This window comes from Nothobranchius furzeri, chromosome 2, assembly GCF_043380555.1.
Source record: "Nothobranchius furzeri strain GRZ-AD chromosome 2, NfurGRZ-RIMD1, whole genome shotgun sequence".
NCBI lineage: Eukaryota > Metazoa > Chordata > Actinopteri > Cyprinodontiformes > Nothobranchiidae > Nothobranchius > Nothobranchius furzeri.
In genome coordinates this window covers 64825989-64847915 of record NC_091742.1, presented here as the reverse complement: position 1 = coordinate 64847915, position 21927 = coordinate 64825989, and the positions used below count along the sequence as shown (strand labels likewise).

General features: G+C 40.9%; 37 pseudogenes; all 37 read right to left on the bottom strand.

Moving 5' to 3' along the window:
* Positions 1-246: 246 nt before the first annotated feature.
* LOC139067126 (5S ribosomal RNA) lies at positions 247-365 on the bottom strand (annotated as a pseudogene).
* Positions 366-720: 355 nt separating this feature from the next.
* Positions 721-839, bottom strand: LOC139067936 (5S ribosomal RNA; annotated as a pseudogene).
* A 355-nt stretch (positions 840-1194) lies between these two features.
* LOC139067660 (5S ribosomal RNA) lies at positions 1195-1313 on the bottom strand (annotated as a pseudogene).
* Positions 1314-1666: 353 nt separating this feature from the next.
* LOC139067576 (5S ribosomal RNA) lies at positions 1667-1785 on the bottom strand (annotated as a pseudogene).
* Positions 1786-2138: 353 nt separating this feature from the next.
* Positions 2139-2257, bottom strand: LOC139068042 (5S ribosomal RNA; annotated as a pseudogene).
* A 353-nt stretch (positions 2258-2610) lies between these two features.
* LOC139068116 (5S ribosomal RNA) lies at positions 2611-2729 on the bottom strand (annotated as a pseudogene).
* A 353-nt stretch (positions 2730-3082) lies between these two features.
* Positions 3083-3201, bottom strand: LOC139067185 (5S ribosomal RNA; annotated as a pseudogene).
* Positions 3202-3554: 353 nt separating this feature from the next.
* Positions 3555-3673, bottom strand: LOC139067206 (5S ribosomal RNA; annotated as a pseudogene).
* A 354-nt stretch (positions 3674-4027) lies between these two features.
* On the bottom strand, positions 4028-4146 carry LOC139068073 (5S ribosomal RNA; annotated as a pseudogene).
* Positions 4147-4501: 355 nt separating this feature from the next.
* On the bottom strand, positions 4502-4620 carry LOC139068066 (5S ribosomal RNA; annotated as a pseudogene).
* A 352-nt stretch (positions 4621-4972) lies between these two features.
* LOC139067406 (5S ribosomal RNA) lies at positions 4973-5091 on the bottom strand (annotated as a pseudogene).
* Positions 5092-5446: 355 nt separating this feature from the next.
* Positions 5447-5565, bottom strand: LOC139067873 (5S ribosomal RNA; annotated as a pseudogene).
* Positions 5566-5918: 353 nt separating this feature from the next.
* On the bottom strand, positions 5919-6037 carry LOC139066727 (5S ribosomal RNA; annotated as a pseudogene).
* Positions 6038-6397: 360 nt separating this feature from the next.
* Positions 6398-6516, bottom strand: LOC139066962 (5S ribosomal RNA; annotated as a pseudogene).
* A 353-nt stretch (positions 6517-6869) lies between these two features.
* Positions 6870-6988, bottom strand: LOC139067884 (5S ribosomal RNA; annotated as a pseudogene).
* A 355-nt stretch (positions 6989-7343) lies between these two features.
* LOC139068132 (5S ribosomal RNA) lies at positions 7344-7452 on the bottom strand (annotated as a pseudogene).
* A 353-nt stretch (positions 7453-7805) lies between these two features.
* On the bottom strand, positions 7806-7924 carry LOC139067161 (5S ribosomal RNA; annotated as a pseudogene).
* An 829-nt stretch (positions 7925-8753) lies between these two features.
* LOC139067184 (5S ribosomal RNA) lies at positions 8754-8872 on the bottom strand (annotated as a pseudogene).
* A 353-nt stretch (positions 8873-9225) lies between these two features.
* On the bottom strand, positions 9226-9344 carry LOC139066892 (5S ribosomal RNA; annotated as a pseudogene).
* A 354-nt stretch (positions 9345-9698) lies between these two features.
* LOC139067857 (5S ribosomal RNA) lies at positions 9699-9817 on the bottom strand (annotated as a pseudogene).
* An 828-nt stretch (positions 9818-10645) lies between these two features.
* Positions 10646-10764, bottom strand: LOC139067826 (5S ribosomal RNA; annotated as a pseudogene).
* Positions 10765-11119: 355 nt separating this feature from the next.
* Positions 11120-11238, bottom strand: LOC139067805 (5S ribosomal RNA; annotated as a pseudogene).
* Positions 11239-11591: 353 nt separating this feature from the next.
* LOC139068096 (5S ribosomal RNA) lies at positions 11592-11710 on the bottom strand (annotated as a pseudogene).
* A 354-nt stretch (positions 11711-12064) lies between these two features.
* Positions 12065-12184, bottom strand: LOC139068135 (5S ribosomal RNA; annotated as a pseudogene).
* Positions 12185-12539: 355 nt separating this feature from the next.
* On the bottom strand, positions 12540-12658 carry LOC139067804 (5S ribosomal RNA; annotated as a pseudogene).
* Positions 12659-13010: 352 nt separating this feature from the next.
* LOC139067286 (5S ribosomal RNA) lies at positions 13011-13129 on the bottom strand (annotated as a pseudogene).
* A 360-nt stretch (positions 13130-13489) lies between these two features.
* LOC139066702 (5S ribosomal RNA) lies at positions 13490-13608 on the bottom strand (annotated as a pseudogene).
* Positions 13609-13962: 354 nt separating this feature from the next.
* On the bottom strand, positions 13963-14081 carry LOC139067951 (5S ribosomal RNA; annotated as a pseudogene).
* A 354-nt stretch (positions 14082-14435) lies between these two features.
* Positions 14436-14544, bottom strand: LOC139068090 (5S ribosomal RNA; annotated as a pseudogene).
* A 353-nt stretch (positions 14545-14897) lies between these two features.
* Positions 14898-15016, bottom strand: LOC139067903 (5S ribosomal RNA; annotated as a pseudogene).
* Positions 15017-15369: 353 nt separating this feature from the next.
* Positions 15370-15488, bottom strand: LOC139067691 (5S ribosomal RNA; annotated as a pseudogene).
* Positions 15489-15842: 354 nt separating this feature from the next.
* On the bottom strand, positions 15843-15961 carry LOC139067927 (5S ribosomal RNA; annotated as a pseudogene).
* An 830-nt stretch (positions 15962-16791) lies between these two features.
* On the bottom strand, positions 16792-16910 carry LOC139068113 (5S ribosomal RNA; annotated as a pseudogene).
* A 354-nt stretch (positions 16911-17264) lies between these two features.
* LOC139067926 (5S ribosomal RNA) lies at positions 17265-17383 on the bottom strand (annotated as a pseudogene).
* Positions 17384-18214: 831 nt separating this feature from the next.
* Positions 18215-18333, bottom strand: LOC139068003 (5S ribosomal RNA; annotated as a pseudogene).
* A 353-nt stretch (positions 18334-18686) lies between these two features.
* LOC139067680 (5S ribosomal RNA) lies at positions 18687-18805 on the bottom strand (annotated as a pseudogene).
* An 827-nt stretch (positions 18806-19632) lies between these two features.
* On the bottom strand, positions 19633-19751 carry LOC139067535 (5S ribosomal RNA; annotated as a pseudogene).
* Between the last annotated feature and the right edge of the window lie 2176 nt (positions 19752-21927).

The following is a 21927-nucleotide window of genomic DNA, read 5'->3' as shown; positions in this document are numbered from 1 at the left end:
TAAGTTAAACAGTTGTCTTCATCACTGTTGCTCTTTTTTCGAGTAACAATCGGCTCCCACCCCATTTCTTGTCTCTAAAATTGCATCACTGAGACATTATTGCTAGGGACAAATCAAAGGAGGTTTATTACCAACAAGTGTGTGCAGTTCGTGTGGAACACCTGGCTTTAAAATTATTCAATGACGAAGCTGTTCAAAGATGTGGTGAAGTGAAAAAATCTGTATTTTATAACAAATTAGTGAAAAAGCTTACAGCACCTGGTATTCCCAAGAGGTCTCCCATACAGGTACTGACCAGGACCAACCCTGGATTGATTCCAAGATCAGACGGGATTAGGCTTTTTCAGGGTGGTATGGCTGTAAGCGAAGGAAAAACCTTGAGAAATCTCTGAAAAACCCCTTGTGTATTTGTCAAGGTATGATTGTGTCACCCACTGCAAAGACTAGATTCTCGCATATAGAGGTAAAAGGCTAAGTTAAACAGTTGTCTTCATCATTGTTGCTCTTCTTTAGACTCTAACAATTGGCTCCCACCCCATTTCTTGTCTCTAAAATGCCAGCACTGAGACATTATTGCTAGGGACAAATCAAAGGAGGTTTATTACCAACAAGTGTGTGCAGTTCGTGACGAACACCTGGCTTTAAAATTATTCAATGACGAAGCTGTTCAAAGATGTGGTGAAGTGAAAAAATCTGTATTTTATAACAAATTAGTGAAAAAGCTTACAGCACCTGGTATTCCCAAGACGTCTCCCATACAGGTACTGACCAGGCCCAACCCTGGATTGCTTCCGAGACCAGACGGGATCGGGCTTTTTCAGGGTGGTATGGCTGTAACGAAGAAAAAACCTTGAAAAATCTCTGAAAAATCCCTTGTGTATTTGCCAAGGTATGATTGTGTCGCCCACTGCAAAGACTAGATTCTTGCATATAGAGGTAAAAGGCTAAGTTAAACAGTTGTCTTCATCATTGTTGCTCTTCTTTAGACTCTAACAATTGGCTCCCACCCCATTTCTTGTCTCTAAAATGCCAGCACTGAGACATTATTGCTAGGGACAAATCAAAGGAGGTTAATTACCAACAAGTGTGTGCAGTTCGTGTGGAACACCTGGCTTTAAAATTATTCAATGACGAAGCTGTTCAAAGCTGTGGTTTAAGTGAAAAAAACTGTATTTTATAACAATTTAGTGAAAAAGCTTACAGCACCTGGTATTCCCAAGAGGTCTCCCATACAGGTACTGACCAGGCCCAACCCTGGATTGCTTCCGAGATCAGACAGGATTGGGCTTTTTCAGGGTGGTATGGCCGAAAGCGATGGAAAAACCTTGAAAAATCTCTGAAAAATCCCTTGTGTATTTGTCAAGGTATGATTGTGTCGCCCACTGCAAAGACTAGATTCTTGCATATGGAGGTAAAAGGCTAAGTTAAACAGTTGCCTTCATCACTGTTGCTCTTTTTTCGAGTAACAATCGGCTCCCACCCCATTTCTTGTCTCTAAAATGCCAGCACTGAGACATTATTGCTAGGGACAAATCAAAGGAGGTTTATTACCAACAAGTGTGTGCAGTTCGTGTGGAACACCTGGCTTTAAAATTATTCAATGACGAAGCTGTTCAAAGCTGTGGTGAAGAGAAAAAAACTGTATTTTATAACAAATTAGTGAAAATGCTTACAGCACCTGGTATTCCCAAGAGGTCTCCCATACAGGTACTGACCAGGCCCAACCCTGGATTGCTTCCGAGAACAGGCGGGATCAGGCTTTTTCAGGGTGGTATGGCTGTAAGCGAAGGAAAAGCCTTGAAAAATCTCTGAAAAATCCCTTGTGTATTTGTCAAGGTATGATTGTGTCGCCCACTGCAAAGACTAGATTCTTGCATATGGAGGTAAAAGGCTAAGTTAAACAGTTGTCTTCATCACTGTTGCTCTTTTTTCGAGTAACAATCGGCTCCCACCCCATTTCTTGTCTCTAAAATGCCAGCACTGAGACATTATTGCTAGGGACAAATCAAAGGAGGTTTATTACCAACAAGTGTGTGCAGTTCGTGTGGAACACCTGGCTTTAAAATTATTGAATGACAAAGCTGTTCAAAGCTGTGGTGAAGTGAAAAAAACTGTATTTTATAACAAATTAGTGAAAAAGCTTACAGCACCTGGTATTCCCAAGAGGTCTCCCATACAGGGACTGACCAGGCTTAACCCTGGATTGCTTCCGAGATCAGATGGGATAGGGCTTTTTCAGGGTGGTATGGCTGTAAGCGAAGGAAAAACCTTGAAAAATCTCTGAAAAATCCCTTGTGTATTTGTCAGAGTATGATTGTGTCGCCCACTGCAAAGTCTAGATTCTTGCATATGGAGGTAAAAGGCTAAGTTAAACAGTTGTCTTCATCACTGTTGCTCTTTTTTAGAGTAACAATCGGCTCCCACCCCATTTCTTGTCTCTAAAATGCCAGCACTGAGACATTATTGCAAGGAACAAATCAAAGGAGGTTTATTACCAACAAGTGTGTGCAGTTCGGGTGGAAAACCTGGCTTTAAAATTATTCAATGACGAAGCTGTTCAAAGATGTGGTGAAGTGAAAAAAACTGTATTTTATAACAAATTAGTGAAAAAGCTTACAGCACCTGGTATTCCCAAGAGGTCTCCCATACAGGTACTGACCAGGCTCAACCCTGGATAGCTTCAGAGATCAGACGGAATAGTGCTTTTTCAGGGTGACTTGGCCATAAGCAAAGAAAAAACCTTGAAAAATCTCTGAAAAATCCGTTGTGTATTTGTCAAGGTATGAATGTGTCGCCCACTGCAATGACTAGATCCTTGCATATAGAGGTAAAAGGCTAAGTTAAACAGTTGTCTTCATCACTGTTGCTCTTTTTTTGAGTAACAATCGGCTCGCACCCCATTTCTTGTCTCTAAAATGCCAGCACTGAGACATTATCGCTAGGGACAAATCAAAGGAGGTTTATTACCAACAAGTGTGTGCAGTTCGTGTGGAACACCTGGCTTTAAAATTATTCAATGGCGAAGCTGTTCAAAGCTGTGGTGAAGTGAAAAAAACTGTATTTTATAACAAATTAGTGAAAAAGCTTACAGCGCCTGGTATTCCCAAGAGGTCTCCCATACAGGTACTGACCAGGCCCAACCCTGGATTGCTTCCGAGATCAGACGGGATTGGGCTTTTTCAGGGTGGTATGGCCGTAAGCGAAGGACACACCTTGAAAAATCTCTGAAAATTCCCTTGTGTATTTGTCAAGGTATGATTGTGTCGCCCACTGCAAAGACTAGATTCTTGCATATGGAGTTAAAAGGCTAAGTTAAACAGTTGTCTTCATCACTGTTGCTCTTTTTTAGAGTAACAATTGGCTCCCACCCCATTTCATGTCTCTAAAATGCCAGCACTGAGACATTATTGCTAGGGACAAATCAAAGGAGGTTTATTACTAACAAGTGTGTGCAGTTCGTGTGGAACACCTGCCTTTAAAATTATTCGATGACGAAGCTGTTCAAAGATGTGGTGAAGTGAAAAAAACTGTATTTTATAACAAATTAGTGAAAATGCTTACAGCACCTGGTATTCCCAAGAGGTCTCCCACACAGGTACTGACCACGCCCAACCCTGGATTGATTCCGAGACCAGACGGGATCGGGCTTTTTCAGGGTGGTATGGCTGTAAGCAATGGAAAAACCTTGAAAAATCTCTGAAAAATCGCTTGTGTATTTGTCAAGGTATGATTGTGTCGCCCACTGCAAAGACTAGATTCTTGCATATAGAGGTAAAAGGCTAAGTTAAACAGTTGTCTTCATCATTGTTGCTCTTCTTTAGACTCTAACAATTGGCTCCCACCCCATTTCTTGTCTCTAAAATGCCAGCATTGAGACATTATTGCTAGGGACACATTAAAAGAGGTTTATTTCAAAAAGTGTGTGCAGTTCGTGTGGAACACCTGGCTTTAAAATTATTCAATGACGAAGCTGTTCAAAGCTGTGGTGAAGTGAAAAAAACTGTATTTTATAACAAATTAGTGAAAAAGCTTACAGCACCTGGTATTCCCAAGAGTTCTCCCATACAGGTACTGACCAGGCCCAACCCTGGATTGCTTCAGAGTTCAGACAGGATTGGGCTTTTTAAGGGTGGTATGGCTGTAAGCGCAGGAACGTCCTTGAAAAATCTCTGAAAAATCCCTTGTGTATTTGTCAAGGCATGATTGTGTCGCCCACGGCAAAGACTAGATTCTTGCATATAGAGGTAAAAGGCTAAGTTAAACAGTTGTCTTCATCATTGTTGCTCTTCTTTAGACTCTAACAATTGGCTCCCACCCCATTTCTTGTATCTAAAATGCCAGCACTGAGACATTATTGCTAGGGACAAATCAAAGGAGGTTTATTACCAACAAGTGTGTGCAGTTCGTGTGGAACACCTGGCTTTAATATTATTCAATGACGAAGCTGTTCAAAGCTGTGGTGAAGTGAAAAAAACTGTATTTTATAACAAATTAGTGAAAAAGCTTACAGCACCTGGTATTCCCAAGAGGTCTTCCATACAGGTAGTGACCAGGCCCAACCCTGGATTGCTTCCGAGATGAGACGGGATTGGGCTTTTTCAGGGTGGTATGGCCGTAAGCGATGGAAAACCTTGAAAAATCTCTGAAAAATCCCTTGTGTATTTGTCAAAGTATGATTGTGTCGCCCACTGCAAAGACTAGATTCTTGCATATAGAGGTAAAAGGCTAAGTTAAACAGTTGTCTTCATCACTGTTGCTCTTTTTTAGAGTAACAATCGGCTCCCACCCCATTTCTTGTCTCTAAAATGCCAGCACTGAGACATTATTGCTAGGGACATATCAAAGGAGGTTTATTACCAACAAGTGTGTGCAGTTCGTGTGGAACACCTGGCTTTAAAATTATTCAATGACGAAGCTGTTCAAAGCTGTGGTGAAGTGAAAAAAACTGTATTTTATAACAAATTAGTGAAAAAGCTTACAGCACCTGGTATTCCCAAGAGGTCTCCCATACAGGTACTGACCAGGACCAACCCTGGACAGATTCAGAGATCAGACGGGATCGGGCTTTTTCAGGGTGGTATGGCTGTAAGCGAAGGAAAAACCTTGAAAAATCTCTGAAAAATCCCTTGTGTATTTGTCAAGGTATGATTGTGTCGCCCACTGGAAAGACTAGATTCTTGCATATAGAGGTAAAAGGCTAAGTTAAACAGTTGTCTTCATCATTGTTGCTCTTCTTTAGACTCTAACAATTGGCTCCCACCCGATTTCTTGTCTCTAAAATGCCAGCACTGAGACATTATTGCTAGGGACAAATCAAAGGAGGTTTATTACCAACAAGTTTGTGCAGTTCGTGTGGAACACCTGGCTTTAAAATTATTCAATGACGAAGCTGTTCAAAGCTGTGGTGAAGTGAAAAAAACTGTATTTTATAACAAATTAGTGAAAAAGCTTACAGCACCTGATATTCCCAAGAGGTCTCCCATACAGGTAATGACCAGGCCCAACCCTGGATTGATTCCAAGATCAGTCGGGATCGGGCTTTTTCAGGGTGGTATGGCCGTGAGCGAAGGAAAAACCTTGAAAAATCTCTGAAAAATCCCTTGTGTATTTGTCAAAGTATGATTGTGTCGCCCACTGCAAAGTCTAGATTCTTGCATATGGAGGTAAAAGGCTAAGTTAAACAGTTGTCTTCATCACTGTTGCTTTTTTTTAGAGTAACAATCGGCTCCCACCCCATTTCTTGTCTCTAAAATGCCAGCACTGAGACATTGCTGCTAGGGACAAATCAAAGGAGGTTTATTACCAACAAGTGTGTGCAGTTCGTGTGGAACACCTGGCTTTAAAATTATTCAATGACGAAGCTGTTCAAAGATGTGGTGAAGTGAAAAAAACTGTATTTTATAACAAATTAGTGAAAAAGCTTACAGCACCTGGTATTCCCAAGAGGTCTCCCATACAGGTACTGACCAGGCCCAACCCTGGATTGCTTCCGAGATCAGACGGGATCGCGCTTTTTCAGGGTGGTATGGCCGTAAGCGAAGGAAAAACCTTGAAAAATCTCTGAAAAATTCCTTGTGTATTTGTCAAATCAAAGTATGATTGTGTCGCCCACTGCAAAGACTAGATTCTTGCATATAGAGGTAAAAGGCTAAGTTAAACAGTTGTCTTCATCATTGTTGCTCTTCTTTAGACTCTAACAATTGGCTCCCACTCCATTTCTTGTCTCTAAAATGCCAGCACTGAGACATTATTGCTAGGGACAAATCAAAGGAGGTTTATTACCAACAAGTGTGTGCAGTTCGTATGGAACACCTGGCTTTAAAATTATTCAATGACGAAACTGTTCAAAGATGTGGTGAAGTGAAAAAAACTGTATTTTATGACAAATTAGTGAAAAAGCTTACAGCACCTGGTATTCCCAAGAGGTCTCCCATACAGGTACTGACCAGGCCCAACCCTGGATTGCTTCCAAGATCAGACGGGATCGGGCTTCTTCAGGGTGGTATGGCCGTAAGCGATAGAAAAATCTTGAAAAATCTCTGAAAAATCCCTTGTGTATTTGTCAAAGTATGATTGTGTCGCCCACTGCAAAGTCTAGATTCTTGCATATGGAGGTAAAAGGCTAAGTTAAACAGTTGTCTTCATCACTGTTGCTCTTTTTTCGAGTAACAATTGGCTCCCACCCCATTTCTTGTCTCTAAAATGTCAGCACTGAGACATTATTGCTAGGGACAAATCAAAGGAGGTTTATTACCAACAAGTGTGTGAAGTTTGTGTGGAACACCTGGCTTTAAAATTATTCAATGACGAAGCTGTTCAAAGCTGTGGTGAAGTGAAAAAAACTGTATTTTATAACAAATTAGTGAAAAAGCTTACAGCATCTGGTATTCCCAAGAGGTCTCCCATACAGGTACTGACCAGGCCCAACCCTGGCTTGATTCCGAGATCAGATGGGAATGGGCTTTTTCAGGGTGGTAGGGCTGTAAGCGATGGAAAAACCTTGGAAAATCTCTGAAAATACCCTTGTGTATTTGTCAAAGTATGATTGTGTCGCCCACTGCAAAGACTAGATTCTTGCATATGGAGGTAAAAGGCTAAGTTAAACAGTTGTCTTCATCACTGTTGCTCTTTTTTCGAGTAACAATCAGCTGCCACCCCATTTCTTGTCTCTAAAATGCCAGCACTGAGACATTATTGCTAGGGACAAATCAAAGGAGGTTTATTACCAACAAGTGTGTGCAGTTAGTGTGGAACACCTGGCTTTAAAATTATTCAAAAACGAAACTGTTCAAAGATGTGGTGAAGTGAAAAAAAAACTGTATTTTATAACAAATTAGTGAAAAAGCTTACAACACCTGGTATTCCCAAGAGGTCTACCATGCAGGTACTGACCAGGCCCAATCCTGGATTGATTCCGAGATCGGGCTTTTTCAGGGTGGTATGGCCGTAAGCGATAGAAAAACCTTGAAAAATCTCTGAAAAATCCCTTGTGTATTTGTCAAAGTATGATTGTGTCGCCCACTGCAAAGACTAGATTCTTGCATATGGAGGTAAAAGGCTAAGTTAAACAGTTGTCTTCATCACTGTTGCTCTTTTTTCGAGTAACAATCAGCTGCCACCCCATTTCTTGTCTCTAAAATGCCAGCACTGAGACATTATTGCTAGGGACAAATCAAAGGAGGTTTATTACCAACAAGTGTGTGCAGTTCGTGTGGAACACCTGGCTTTAAAATTATTCAATGACGAAGCTGTTCAAAGCTGTGGTGAAGTGAAAAAAACTGTATTTTTTAACAAATTAGTGAAAAAGCTTACAGCACCTGGTATTCCCAAGAGGTCTCCCACACAGGTACTGACCAGGCCCAACCCTGGATTGATTCCGACACCAGACGGGATCGGGCTTTTTCAGGGTGGTATGGCTGTAAGCAATGGAAAAGCCTTGAAAAATCTCTGAAAAATCGCTTGTGTATTTGTCAAGGTATGATTGTGTCGCCCACTGCAAAGACTAGATTCTTGCATATAGAGGTAAAAGGCTAAGTTAAACAGTTGTCTTCATCATTGTTGCTCTTCTTTAGACTCTAACAATTGGCTCCCACCCCATTTCTTGTCTCTAAAATGCCAGCACTGAGACATTATTGCTAGGGACAAATCAAAGGAGGTTTATTACCAACAAGTGTGTGCAGTTCGGGTGGAAAATCTGGCTTTAAAATTATTCAATGACGAAGCTGTTCAAAGATGTGGTGAAGTGAAAAAAACTGTATTTTATAACAAATTAGTGAAAAAGCTTACAGCTCCTGGTATTCCCAAGAGGTCTCCCATACAGATACTGACCAGGCTCAACCCTGGATAGCTTCAGAGATCAGACGGAATTGTGCTTTTTCAGGGTGGCTTGGCCATAAGCAAAGAAAAAACCTTGAAAAATCTCTGAAAAATCCCTTGTGTATTTGTCAAGGTATGAATGTGTCGCCCACTGCAATGACTAGATTCTTGCATATAGAGGTAAAAGGCTAAGTTAAACAGTTGTCTTAATCATTGTTGCTCTTCTTTAGACTCTAACAATTGGCTCCCACCCCATTTCTTGTCTCTAAAATGCCAGCACTGAGACATTATTGCTAGGGACAAACCAAAGGAGGTTTATTACCAACAAGTGTGTGCAGTTCGTGTGGAACACCTGGCTTTAAAATTATTCAATGGCGAAGCTGTTCAAAGCTGTGGTGAAGTGAAAAAAACTGTATTTTATAACAAATTAGTGAAAAAGCTTACAGCGCCTGGTATTCCCAAGAGGTCTCCCATACAGGTACTGACCAGGCCCAACCCTGGATTGCTTCCGAGATCAGACGGGATTGGGCTTTTTCAGGGTGGTATGGCCGTAAGCGAAGGACACACTTTGAAAAATCTCTGAAAATTCCCTTGTGTATTTGTCAAGGTATGATTGTGTCGCCCACTGCAAAGACTAGATTCTTGCATATGGAGGTAAAAGGCTAAGTTAAACAGTTGTCTTCATCACTGTTGCTCTTTTTTCGAGTAACTATCGGCTCCCACCCCATTTCATGTCTCTAAAATGCCAGCACTGAGACATTATTGCTAGGGACAAATCAAAGGAGGTTTATTACCAACAAGTGTGTGCAGTTCGTGTGGAACACCTGCCTTTAAAATTATTCGATGACGAAGCTGTTCAAAGATGTGGTGAAGTGAAAAAAACTGTATTTTATAACAAATTAGTGAAAATGCTTACAGCACCTGGTATTCCCAAGAGGTCTCCCACACAGGTACTGACCAGGCCCAACCCTGGATTGATTCCGAGACCAGACGGGATCGGGCTTTTTCAGGGTGGTATGGCTGTAAGAAATGGAAAAACCTTGAAAAATCTCTGAAAAATCGCTTGTGTATTTGTCAAGGTATGATTGTGTCGCCCACTGCAAAGACTAGATTCTTGCATATAGAGGTAAAAGGCTAAGTTAAACAGTTGTCTTCATCATTGTTGCTCTTCTTTAGACTCTAACAATTGGCTCCCACCCCATTTCTTGTCTCGAAAATGCCAGCACTGAGACATTATTGCTAGGGACACATTAAAAGAGGTTTATTTCAAAAAGTGTGTGCAGTTCGTGTGGAACACCTGGCTTTAAACTTATTCAATGACGAAGCTGTTCAAAGCTGTGGTGAAGTGAAAAAAACTGTATTTTATAACAAATTAGTGAAAAAGCTTACAGCACCTGGTATTCCCAAGAGTTCTCCCATACAGGTACTGACCAGGCCCAACCCTGGATTGCTTCAGAGTTCAGACGGGATTGGGCTTTTTCAGGGTGGTATGGCTGTAAGCGCAGGAAAGTCCTTGAAAAATCTCTGAAAAATCCCTTGTGTATTTGTCAAGGCATGATTGTGTCGCCCACTGCAAAGACTAGATTCTTGCATATAGAGGTAAAAGGCTAAGTTAAACAGTTGTCTTCATCATTGTTGCTCTTCTTTAGACTCTAACAATTGGCTCCCACCCCATTTCTTGTATCTAAAATGCCAGCACTGAGACATTATTGCTAGGGACAAATCAAAGGAGGTTTATTACCAACAAGTGTGTGCAGTTCGTGTGGAACACCTGGCTTTAATATTATTCAATGACGAAGCTGTTCAAAGCTGTGGTGATGTGAAAATAACTGTATTTTATAACAAATTAGTGAAAAAGCTTACAGCACCTGGTATTCCCAAGAGGTCTTCCTTACAGGTGGTGACCAGGCCCAACCCTGGATTGCTTCCAAGATGAGACGGGATTGGGCTTTTTCAGGGTGGTATGGCCGTAAGCGATGGAAAAACCTTGAAAAATCTCTGAAAAATCCCTTGTGTATTTGTCAAAGTATGATTGTGTCGCCCACTGCAAAGACTAGATTCTTGCATATAGAGGTAAAAGGCTAAGTTAAACAGTTGTCTTCATCACTGTTGCTCTTTTTTAGAGTAACAATCGGCTCCCACCCCATTTCTTGTCTCTAAAATGCCAGCACTGAGACATTATTGCAAGGGACAAATCAAAGGAGGTTTTATTACCAACAAGTGTGTGCAGTTCGTGTGGAACACCTGGCTTTAAAATTATTCAATGACGAAGCTGTTCAAAGCTGTGGTGAAGTGAAAAAAACTGTATTTTATAACAAATTAGTGAAAAAGCTTACAGCACCTAGTATTCCCAAGAGGTCTCCCATACAGGTACTGACCAGGACCAACCCTGGACTGATTCAGAGATCAGACGGGATCGGGCTTTTTCAGGGTGGTATGGCTGTAAGCGAAGGAAAAACCTTGAAAAATCTCTGAAAAATCCCTTGTGTATTTGACAAGGTATGATTGTGTCGCCCACTGCAAAGACTAGATTCTTGCATATAGAGGTAAAAGGCTAAGTTAAACAGTTGTCTTCATCATTGTTGCTCTTCTTTAGACTCTAACAATTGGCTCCCACCCGATTTCTTGTCTCTAAAATGCCAGCACTGAGACATTATTGCTAGGGACAAATCAAAGGAGGTTTATTACCAACAAGTTTGTGCAGTTCGTGTGGAACACCTGGCTTTAAAATTATTCAATGACGAAGCTGTTCAAAGAGTTGGTGAAGTGAAAAAAACTGTATTTTATAACAAATTAGTGAAAAAGCTTACAGCACCTAATATTCCCAAGAGGTCTCCCATACAGGTAATGACCAGGCCCAACCCTGGATTGATTCCAAGATCAGACGGGATCGGGCTTTTTCAGGGTGGTATGGCCGTGAGCGAAGGAAAAACCTTGAAAAATCTCTCAAAAACCCCTTGTGTATTTGTCAAAGTATGATTGTGTCGCCCACTGCAAAGTCTAGATTCTTGCATATGGAGGTAAAAGGCTAAGTTAAACAGTTGTCTTCATCACTGTTGCTCTTTTTTAGAGTAACAATCGGCTCCCACCCCATTTCTTGTCTCTAAAATGCCAGCACTGAGACATTGCTGCTAGGGACAAATCAAAGGAGGTTTATTACCAACAAGTGTGTGCAGTTCGTGTGGAACACCTGGCTTTAAAATTATTCAATGACGAAGCTGTTCAAAGATGTGGTGAAGTGAAAAAAACTGTATTTTATAACAAATTAGTGAAAAAGCTTACAGCACCTGGTATTCCCAAGAGGTCTTCCATACAGGTAGTGACCAGGCCCATCCCTGGATTGCTTCCGAGATGAGACGGGATTGGGCTTTTTCAGGGTGGTATGGCCGTAAGCGATGGAAAAACCTTGAAAAATCTCTGAAAAATCCCTTGTGTATTTGTCAAAGTATGATTGTGTCGCCCACTGCAAAGACTAGATTCTTGCATATAGAGGTAAAAGGCTAAGTTAAACAGTTGTCTTCATCACTGTTGCTCTTTTTTAGAGTAACAATCGGCTCCCACCCCATTTCTTGTCTCTAAAATGCCAGCACTGAGACATTATTGCTAGGGACAAATCAAAGGAGGTTTTATTACCAACAAGTGTGTGCAGTTCGTGTGGAACACCTGGCTTTAAAATTATTCAATGACGAAGCTGTTCAAAGCTGTGGTGAAGTGAAAAAAACTGTATTTTATAACAAATTAGTGAAAAAGCTTACAGCACTTGGTATTCCCAAGAGGTCTCCCATTACCGGTACTGACCAGGACCAACCCTGGACTGATTCAGAGATCAGGCGGGATCGGGCTTTTTCAGGGTGGTATGGCTGTAAGCGAAGGAAAAACCTTGAAAAATCTCTGAAAAATCCCTTGTGTATTTGTCAAGGTATGATTGTGTCGCCCACTGCAAAGACTAGATTCTTGCATATAGAGGTAAAAGGCTAAGTTAAACAGTTGTCTTCATCATTGTTGCTCTTCTTTAGACTCTAACAATTGGCTCCCACCCGATTTCTTGTCTCTAAAATGCCAGCACTGAGACATTATTGCTAGGGACAAATCAAAGGAGGTTTATTACCAACAAGTTTGTGCAGTTCGTGTGGAACACCTGGCTTTAAAATTATTCAATGACGAAGCTGTTCAAAGAGTTGGTGAAGTGAAAAAAACTGTATTTTATAACAAATTAGTGAAAAAGCTTACAGCACCTAATATTCCCAAGAGGTCTCCCATACAGGTAATGACCAGGCCCAACCCTGGATTGATTCCAAGATCAGACGGGATCGGGCTTTTTCAGGGTGGTATGGCCGTGAGCGAAGGAAAAACCTTAAAAAACTCTGAAAAATCCCTTGTGTATTTGTCAAAGTATGATTGTGTCGCCCACTGCAAAGTCTAGATTCTTGCATATGGAGGTAAAAGGCTAAGTTAAACAGTTGTCTTCATCACTGTTGCTCTTTTTTAGAGTAACAATCGGCTCCCACCCCATTTCTTGTCTCTAAAATGCCAGCACTGAGACATTGCTGCTAGGGACAAATCAAAGGAGGTTTATTACCAACAAGTGTGTGCAGTTCGTGTGGAACACCTGGCTTTAAAATTATTCAATGACGAAGCTGTTCAAAGATGTGGTGAAGTGAAAAAAACTGTATTTTATAACAAATTAGTGAAAAAGCTTACAGCACCTGGTATTCCCAAGAGGTCTCCCATACAGGTACTGACCAGGCCCAACCCTGGATTGCTTCCGAGATCAGACGGGAACGCGCTTTTTCAGGGTGGTATGGCCGTAAGCGAAGGAAAAACCTTGAAAAATCTCTGAAAAATTCCTTGTGTATTTGTCAAATCAAAGTATGATTGTGTCGCCCACTGCAAAGACTAGATTCTTGCATATAGAGGTAAAAGGCTAAGTTAAACAGTTGTCTTCATCATTGTTGCTCTTCTTTAGACTCTAACAATTGGCTCCCACTCCATTTCTTGTCTCTAAAATGCCAGCACTGAGACATTATTGCTAGGGACAAATCAAAGGAGGTTTATTACCAACAAGTGTGTGCAGTTCGTATGGAACACCTGGCTTTAAAATTATTCAATGACGAAACTGTTCAAAGATGTGGTGAAGTGAAAAAAACTGTATTTTATGACAAATTAGTGAAAAAGCTTACAGCACCTGGTATTCCCAAGAGGTCTCCCATACAGGTACTGACCAGGCCCAACCCTGGATTGCTTCCAAGATCAGACGGGATCGGGCTTTTTCAGGGTGGTATGGCCGTAAGCGATAGAAAAAACCTTGAAAAATCTCAGAAAAATCCCTTGTGTATTTGTCAAAGTATGATTGTGTCGCCCACTGCAAAGTCTAGATTCTTGCATATGGAGGTAAAAGGCTAAGTTAAACAGTTGTCTTCATCACTGTTGCTCTTTTTTCGAGTAACAATTGGCTCCCACCCCATTTCTTGTCTCTAAAATGCCAGCACTGAGACATTATTGCTAGGGACAAATCAAAGGAGGTTTATTACCAACAAGTATGTGAAGTTTGTGTGGAACACCTGGCTTTAAAATTATTCAATGACGAAGCTGTTCAAAGCTGTGGTGAAGTGAAAAAAACTGTATTTTATAACAAATTAGTGAAAAAGCTTACAGCATCTGGTATTCCCAAGAGGTCTCCCATACAGGTACTGACCAGGCCCAACCCTGGCTTGATTCCGAGATCAGACGGGAATGGGCTTTTTCAGGGTGGTAGGGCTGTAAGCGATGGAAAAACCTTGGAAAATCTCTGAAAATACCCTTGTGTATTTGTCAAAGTATGATTGTGTCGCCCACTGCAAAGACTAGATTCTTGCATATGGAGTTAAAAGGCTAAGTTAAACAGTTGTCTTCATCACTGTTGCTCTTTTTTAGAGTAACAATTGGCTCCCACCCCATTTCTTGTCTCTAAAATGCCAGCACTGAGACATTATTGCTAGGGACAAATCAAAGGAGGTTTATTACCAAGAAGTGTGTGCAGTTAGTGTGGAACACCTGGCTTTAAAATTATTCAAAGACGAAACTGTTCAAAGATGTGGTGAAGTGAAAAAAAACTGTATTTTATAACAAATTAGTGAAAAAGCTTACAACACCTGGTATTCCCAAGAGGTCTCCCATGCAGGTACTGACCAGGCCCAATCCTGGATTGATTCCGAGATCGGGCTTTTTCAGGGTGGTATGGCCGTAAGCGATAGAAAAACCTTGAAAAATCTCTGAAAAATCCCTTGTGTATTTGTCAAAGTATGATTGTGTCGCCCACTGCAAAGACGAGATTTTTGCATATGGAGGTAAAAGGCTAAGTTAAACAGTTGTCTTCATCACTGTTGCTCTTTTTTTGAGTAACAATCAGCTGCCACCCCATTTCTTGTCTCTAAAATGCCAGCACTGAGACATTATTGCTAGGGACAAATCAAAGGAGGTTTATTACCAACAAGTGTGTGCAGTTCGTGTGGAACACCTGGCTTTAAAATTATTCAATGACGAAGCTGTTCAAAGCTGTGGTGAAGTGAAAAAAACTGTATTTTTTAACAAATTAGTGAAAAAGCTTACAGCGCCTGGTATTCCCAAGAGGTCTCCCATACAGGCACTGACCAGGCCCAACCCTGGATTGCTTCCGAGATCAGACAGGATTGGGCTTTTTCAGGGTGGTATGGCCGTAAGCGAAGGACACACCTTGAAAAATCTCTGAAAATTCCCTTGTGTATTTGTCAAGGTATGATTGTGTCGCCCACTGCAAAGACTAGATTCTTGCATATGGAGGTAAAAGGCTAAGTTAAACAGTTGTCTTCATCACTGTTGCTCTTTTTTAGAGTAACAATCGGCTCCCACCCCATTTCATGTCTCTAAAATGCCAGCACTGAGACATTATTGCTAGGGACAAATCAAAGGAGGTTTATTACCAACAAGTGTGTGCAGTTCGTGTGGAACACCTGCCTTTAAAATTATTCAATGACGAAGCTGTTCAAAGATGTGGTGAAGTGAAAAAAACTGTATTTTATAACAAATTAGTGAAAAAGCTTACAGCACCTGGTATTCCCAAGAGGTCTCCCACACAGGTACTGACCAGGCCCAACCCTGGATTGATTCCGAGACCAGATAGAATTGGGCTTTTTCAGGGTGGTATGGCTGTAAGCGATGGAAAAACCTTGAAAAATCTCTGAAAAATCGCTTGTGTATTTGTCAAGGTATGATTATGTGGCCCACTGCAAAGACTAGATTCTTGCATATAGAGGTAAAAGGCTAAGTTAAACAGTTGTCTTCATCATTGTTGCTCTTCTTTAGACTCTAACAATTGGCTCCCACCCCATGTCTTGTCTCTAAAATGCCAGCACTGAGACATTATTGCTAGGGACAAATCAAAGGAGGTTTATTTCAACAAGTGTGTGCAGTTCGTGTGGAACACCTGGCATTAAAATTATTCAATGACGAAGCTGTTCAAAGCTGTGGTGAAGTGAAAAAAACTGTATTTTATAACAAATTAGTGAAAAAGCTTACAGCACCTGGTATTCCCAAGAGGTCTCCCTTACAGGTACTGACCAGGCCCAACCCTGGATTGCTTCAGAGTTCAGACGGGATTGGGCTTTTTCAGGTTGGTATGGCTGTAAGCGATAGAAAAACCTTGAAAAATCTCTGAAAAATCCCTTGTGTATTTGTCAAGGCATGATTGTGTCGCCCACTGCAAAGACTAGATTCTTGCATATAGATGTAAAAGGCTAAGTTAAACAGTTGTCTTCATCATTGTTGCTCTTCTTTAGACTCTAACAATTGGCTCCCACCCCATTTCTTGTATCTAAAATGCCAGCACTGAGACATTATTGCTAGGGACAAATCAAAGGAGGTTTATTACCAACAAGTGTGTGCAGTTCGTGTGGAACACCTGGCTTTAATATTATTCAATGACAAAGCTGTTCAAAGCTGTGGTGAAGTGAAAAAAACTGTATTTTATAACAAATTAGTGAAAAAAGCTTACAGCACCTGGTATTCCCAAGAGGTCTTCCATACAGGTAGTGACCAGGCCCAACCCTGGATTGCTTCCCAGACCAGACGGGATCGGGCTTTTTCATGGTGGTATGGCTGTAACGAAGAAAAAACCTGGAAAAATCTCTGAAAAATCCCTTGTGTATTTGTCAAGGTATGATTGTGTTGCCCACTGCAAAGACTAGATTCTTGCATATAGAGGTAAAAGGCTAAGTTAAACAGTTGTCTTCATCATTGTTGCTCTTCTTTAGACTCTAACAATTGGCTCCCACCCCATTTCTTGTCTCTAAAATGCCAGCACTGAGACATTATTGCTAGGGACAAATCAAAGGAGGTTAATTACCAACAAGTGTGTGCAGTTCGTGTGGAACACCTGGCTTTAAAATTATTCAATGACGAAGCTGTTCAAAGCTGTGGTTTAAGTGAAAAAAACTGTATTTTATAACAAATTAGTGAAAAAGCTTACAGCACCTGGTATTCCCAAGAGGTCTCCCATACAGGTACTGACCAGGCCCAACCCTGGATTGCTTCAGAGATCAGACAGGATTGGGCTTTTTCAGGGTTGTATGGCCGAAAGCGATGGAAAAACCTTGAAAAATCTCTGAAAAATCCCTTGTGTATTTGTCAAGGTATGATTGTGTCGCCCACTGCAAAGACTAGATTCTTGCACATAGAGGTAAAAGGCTAAGTTAAACAGTTGTCTTCATCATTGTTGCTCTTCTTTAGACTCTAACAATTGGCTCCCACCCCATGTCTTGTCTCTAAAATGCCAGCACTGAGACATTATTGCTAGGGACAAATCAAAGGAGGTTTATTTCAACAAGTGTGTGCAGTTCGTGTGGAACACCTGGCATTAAAATTATTCAATGACGAAGCTGTTCAAAGCTGTGGTGAAGTGAAAAAAACTGTATTTTATAACAAATTAGTGAAAAAGCTTACAGCACCTGGTATTCCCAAGAGGTCTCCCTTACAGGTACTGACCAGGCCCAACCCTGGATTGCTTCAGAGTTCAGACGGGATTGGGCTTTTTCAGGTTGGTATGGCTGTAAGCGATAGAAAAACCTTGAAAAATCTCTGAAAAATCCCTTGTGTATTTGTCAAGGCATGATTGTGTCGCCCACTGCAAAGACTAGATTCTTGCATATAGATGTAAAAGGCTAAGTTAAACAGTTGTCTTCATCATTGTTGCTCTTCTTTAGACTCTAACAATTGGCTCCCACCCCATTTCTTGTATCTAAAATGCCAGCACTGAGACATTATTGCTAGGGACAAATCAAAGGAGGTTTATTACCAACAAGTGTGTGCAGTTCGTGTGGAACACCTGGCTTTAATATTATTCAATGACGAAGCTGTTCAAAGCTGTGGTGAAGTGAAAAAAACTGTATTTTATAACAAATTAGTGAAAAAAGCTTACAGCACCTGGTATTCCCAAGAGGTCTTCCATACAGGTAGTGACCAGGCCCAACCCTGGATTGCTTCCCAGACCAGACGGGATCGGGCTTTTTCATGGTGGTATGGCTGTAACGAATAAAAAAACCTGGAAAAATCTCTGAAAAATCCCTTGTGTATTTGTCAAGGTATGATTGTGTTGCCCACTGCAAAGACTAGATTCTTGCATATAGAGGTAAAAGGCTAAGTTAAACAGTTGTCTTCATCATTGTTGCTCTTCTTTAGACTCTAACAATTGGCTCCCACCCCATTTCTTGTCTCTAAAATGCCAGCACTGAGACATTATTGCTAGGGACAAATCAAAGGAGGTTAATTACCAACAAGTGTGTGCAGTTCGTGTGGAACACCTGGCTTTAAAATTATTCAATGACGAAGCTGTTCAAAGCTGTGGTTTAAGTGAAAAAAACTGTATTTTATAACAAATTAGTGAAAAAGCTTACAGCACCTGGTATTCCCAAGAGGTCTCCCATACAGGTACTGACCAGGCCCAACCCTGGATTGCTTCCGAGATCAGACAGGATTGGGCTTTTTCAGGGTTGTATGGCCGAAAGCGATGGAAAAACCTTGAAAAATCTCTGAAAAATCCCTTGTGTATTTGTCAAGGTATGATTGTGTCGCCCACTGCAAAGACTAGATTCTTGCATATGGAGGTAAAAGGCTAAGTTAAACAGTTGTCTTCATCACTGTTGCTCTTTTTTCGAGTAACAATCGGCTCCCACCCCATTTCTTGTCTCTAAAATGCCAGCACTGAGACATTATTGCTAGGGACAAATCAAAGGAGGTTTATTACCAACAAGTGTGTGCAGTTCGTGTGGAACACCTGGCTTTAAAATTATTGAATGACAAAGCTGTTCAAAGCTGTGGTGAAGTGAAAAAAACTGTATTTTATAACAAATTAGTGAAAAAGCTTACAGCACCTGGTATTCCCAAGAGGTCTCCCATACAGAGACTGATCAGGCTCAACCCTGGATTGCTTCCGAGATCAGATGGGATCGGGCTTTTTCAGGGTGGTATGGCTGTAAGCGAAGGAAAAACCTTGAAAAATCTCTGAAAAATCCCTTGTGTATTTGTCAGAGTATGATTGTGTCGCCCACTGCAAAGTCTAGATTCTTGCATATGGAGGTAAAAGGCTAAGTTAAACAGTTGTCTTCATCACTGTTGCTCTTTTTTAGAGTAACAATCGGCTCCCACCCCATTTCTTGTCTATAAAATGCCAGCACTGAGACATTATTGCTAGGGACAAATCAAAGGAGGTTTATTACCAACAAGTGTGTGCAGTTCGGGTGGAAAACCTGGCTTTAAAATTATTCAATGACGAAGCTGTTCAAAGATGTGGTGAAGTGAAAAAAACTGTATTTTATAACAAATTAGTGAAAAATCTTACAGCACCTGGTATTCCCAAGAGGTCTCCCATACAGGTAGTGACCAGGCTCAACCCTGGATAGCTTCAGAGATCAGACGGAATCGTGTTTTTTCAGGGTGGCTTGGCCATAAGCAAAGTAAAAACCTTGAAAAATCTCTGCAAAATCCCTTGTGTATTTGTCAAGGTATGAATGTGTCGCCCACTGCAATGACTAGATTCTTGCATATAGAGGTAAAAGGCTAAGTTAAACAGTTGTCTTAATCATTGTTGCTCTTCTTTAGACTCTAACAATTGGCTCCCACCCCACTTCTTGTCTCTAAAATGCCAGCACTGAGACATTATTGCTAGGGACAAATCAAAGGAGGTTTATTACCAACAAGTGTGTGCAGTTCGTGTGGAACACCTGGCTTTAAAATTATTCAATGGCGAAGCTGTTCAAAGCTGTGGTGAAGTGAAAAAAACTGTATTTTATAACAAATTAGTGAAAAAGGTTACAGCACCTGGTATTCCCAAGAGGTCTCCCATACAGGTACTGACCAGGCCCAACCCTGGATTGCTTCCGAGGTCAGACGGGATTGGGCTTTTTCAGGGTGGTATGGCCGTAAGCGAAGGAAATTCCTTGAAAAATCTCTGAAAAATCCCTTGTGTATTTGTCAAAGTATGATTGTGTCGCCCACTGCAAAGACTAGATTCTTGCATATGGAGGTAAAAGGCTAAGTTAAACAGTTGTCTTCATCACTGTTGCTCTTTTTTTGAGTAACAATCGGCTCCCACCCCATTTCTTGTCTCTAAAATGCCAGCACTGAGACATTATCGCTAGGGAAAAATCAAAGGAGGTTTATTACCAACAAGTGTGTGCAGTTCGTGTGGAACACCTGGCTTTAAAATTATTCAATGGCGAAGCTGTTCAAAGCTGTGGTGAAGTGAAAAAAACTGTATTTTATAACAAATTGGTGAAAAAGCTTACAGCGCCTGGTATTCCCAAGAGTATGGCAAGCCAAATGAGCATTTATTCTGATATCAGGATATCAGCCAGAATTGTCCTGAACATGTAAGCCATTTCTGTCCACTAGTTAACTAGTTAGCCATGTTTGTGTCAACTAGTTAAATAGTGACAGCCTAAATGTCAACTAGTTAACTAGTAAGGCCTAGATTCTCTCTAGTTAACTAGTTAAAATGTTTCATATCTTACTAGTTAACTAGTATTGCTCAGTGTGTTCACTAGTTAACTAGTGGACAGATCAATGTCCACTAGTTAACTAGTTAAAACACATTTAGTTTTTACTAGTCAACTAGTAAGGTACAAAAACTCGTACTAGCTGACTACTGAATGTAAAAATCCCACTTGTTAACTTTGCCCAATTTGGCCAGCCGCTTGAGCATTAATTCTGATATCTTGTCAACAGGTCAACTAGTTAACTAGTGAGGGTCAAACTGTACACGCTAGTTAACTAGTGAACACATTTTGACCTTCACTAGTTAACTAGTTGACACAAAAATGGCTCATTAGTTAACTAGTAAAGGCCAAAATGCATACCAGTCAGCTAGTTGAAGGTATTTGTGTCTCACTAGTTAACTAGTCAGGGTCAAAATGAGCCCACCAGTTAACTAGTGGGAGACGGAAATGTTCACTAGTTAACTAGTGAACACATTTTGGCTTCACTAGTTAACTAGGTGACACAAAATGGCTCACTAGTTAACTAGTAAAGGCCAAAATGCATACCAGTCAGCTAGTTGAAGGTTTTTGTGTCTCACTAGTTAACTAGTGATGGCCAAAATGTGCACACCAGTTAACTAGTGACAGAAGAAATGCCCACTAGTTGACAAGTGAACACATTTTGGCTTCCTAGTTAACTAGGTGACACAAAAATGGCTCACTAGTTAACTAGTAAGGGCTAAAATGCATACCAGTCAGCTAGTTGAAGGTTTTTGTGTCTCACTAGTTAACTAGTGACAGTTCAAAGTGTCCACATGTTCACTAGTGAAGGCAAAACTCCTAACTAGTTAAGTAGTTGGAGTAGGGCAGTGCCACTAGTTAACTAGTGAACCATTAATGACTCACTAGCTAGCTAGTTGATTGTAGCAGGCTCACTAGTTACCTAGTTGATGCATCCATCGTCCAAACTAGTTAACTAGTGAGGACATAAATGTATACTAGTAAACTAGTTCAAGCCTACATTCACACTAGCTAGCTAGTTGCACAGAATTCTAATTAGGAGGCAGAGAATTTCTCAAATTGAGGCTTTCTATTGGCTCACTATGTTAAAATAAAATATGACAACCAATCACAGTGCAGAATTTTGCAAAATCCCACCCCAAACATTTGCATGCGGCACACAAGTTAACATGCTGGCCAGAGGAACTTCAGCTAGTAAACTAGTAGTGGCTTCAGTGTGACGCTTACATGTAAACTTGTGAAGGCGGAACTGCTCACTAGTTAACTAGAGAGGGTACAAATGTCCACTAGTTAACTAGTGAGGTGCAAAATAAGTGTCACTAGTTCACTAGTGGGCCCCAAAACGCCCACAAGTTAACTAGTAAGGTGCGGATATGCTCACTAGTTAACTAGTGAGGTGCAGATTTGCTCACTAGTTAACTAGTGCACCCTTAAGCACCCACTAGTTAACTAGTAAGGTGCAAAAAAGCATCACTAGTTAACTAGTAAGGTGCAGATATGCTCACTAGTTAACTAGTGAGGCGCAGATATGCTCACTAGTTAACTAGTGACGTGCGGATTTGCTTACTAGTTAACTAGTGAGGCGCAGATATGCTCACTAGTTAAC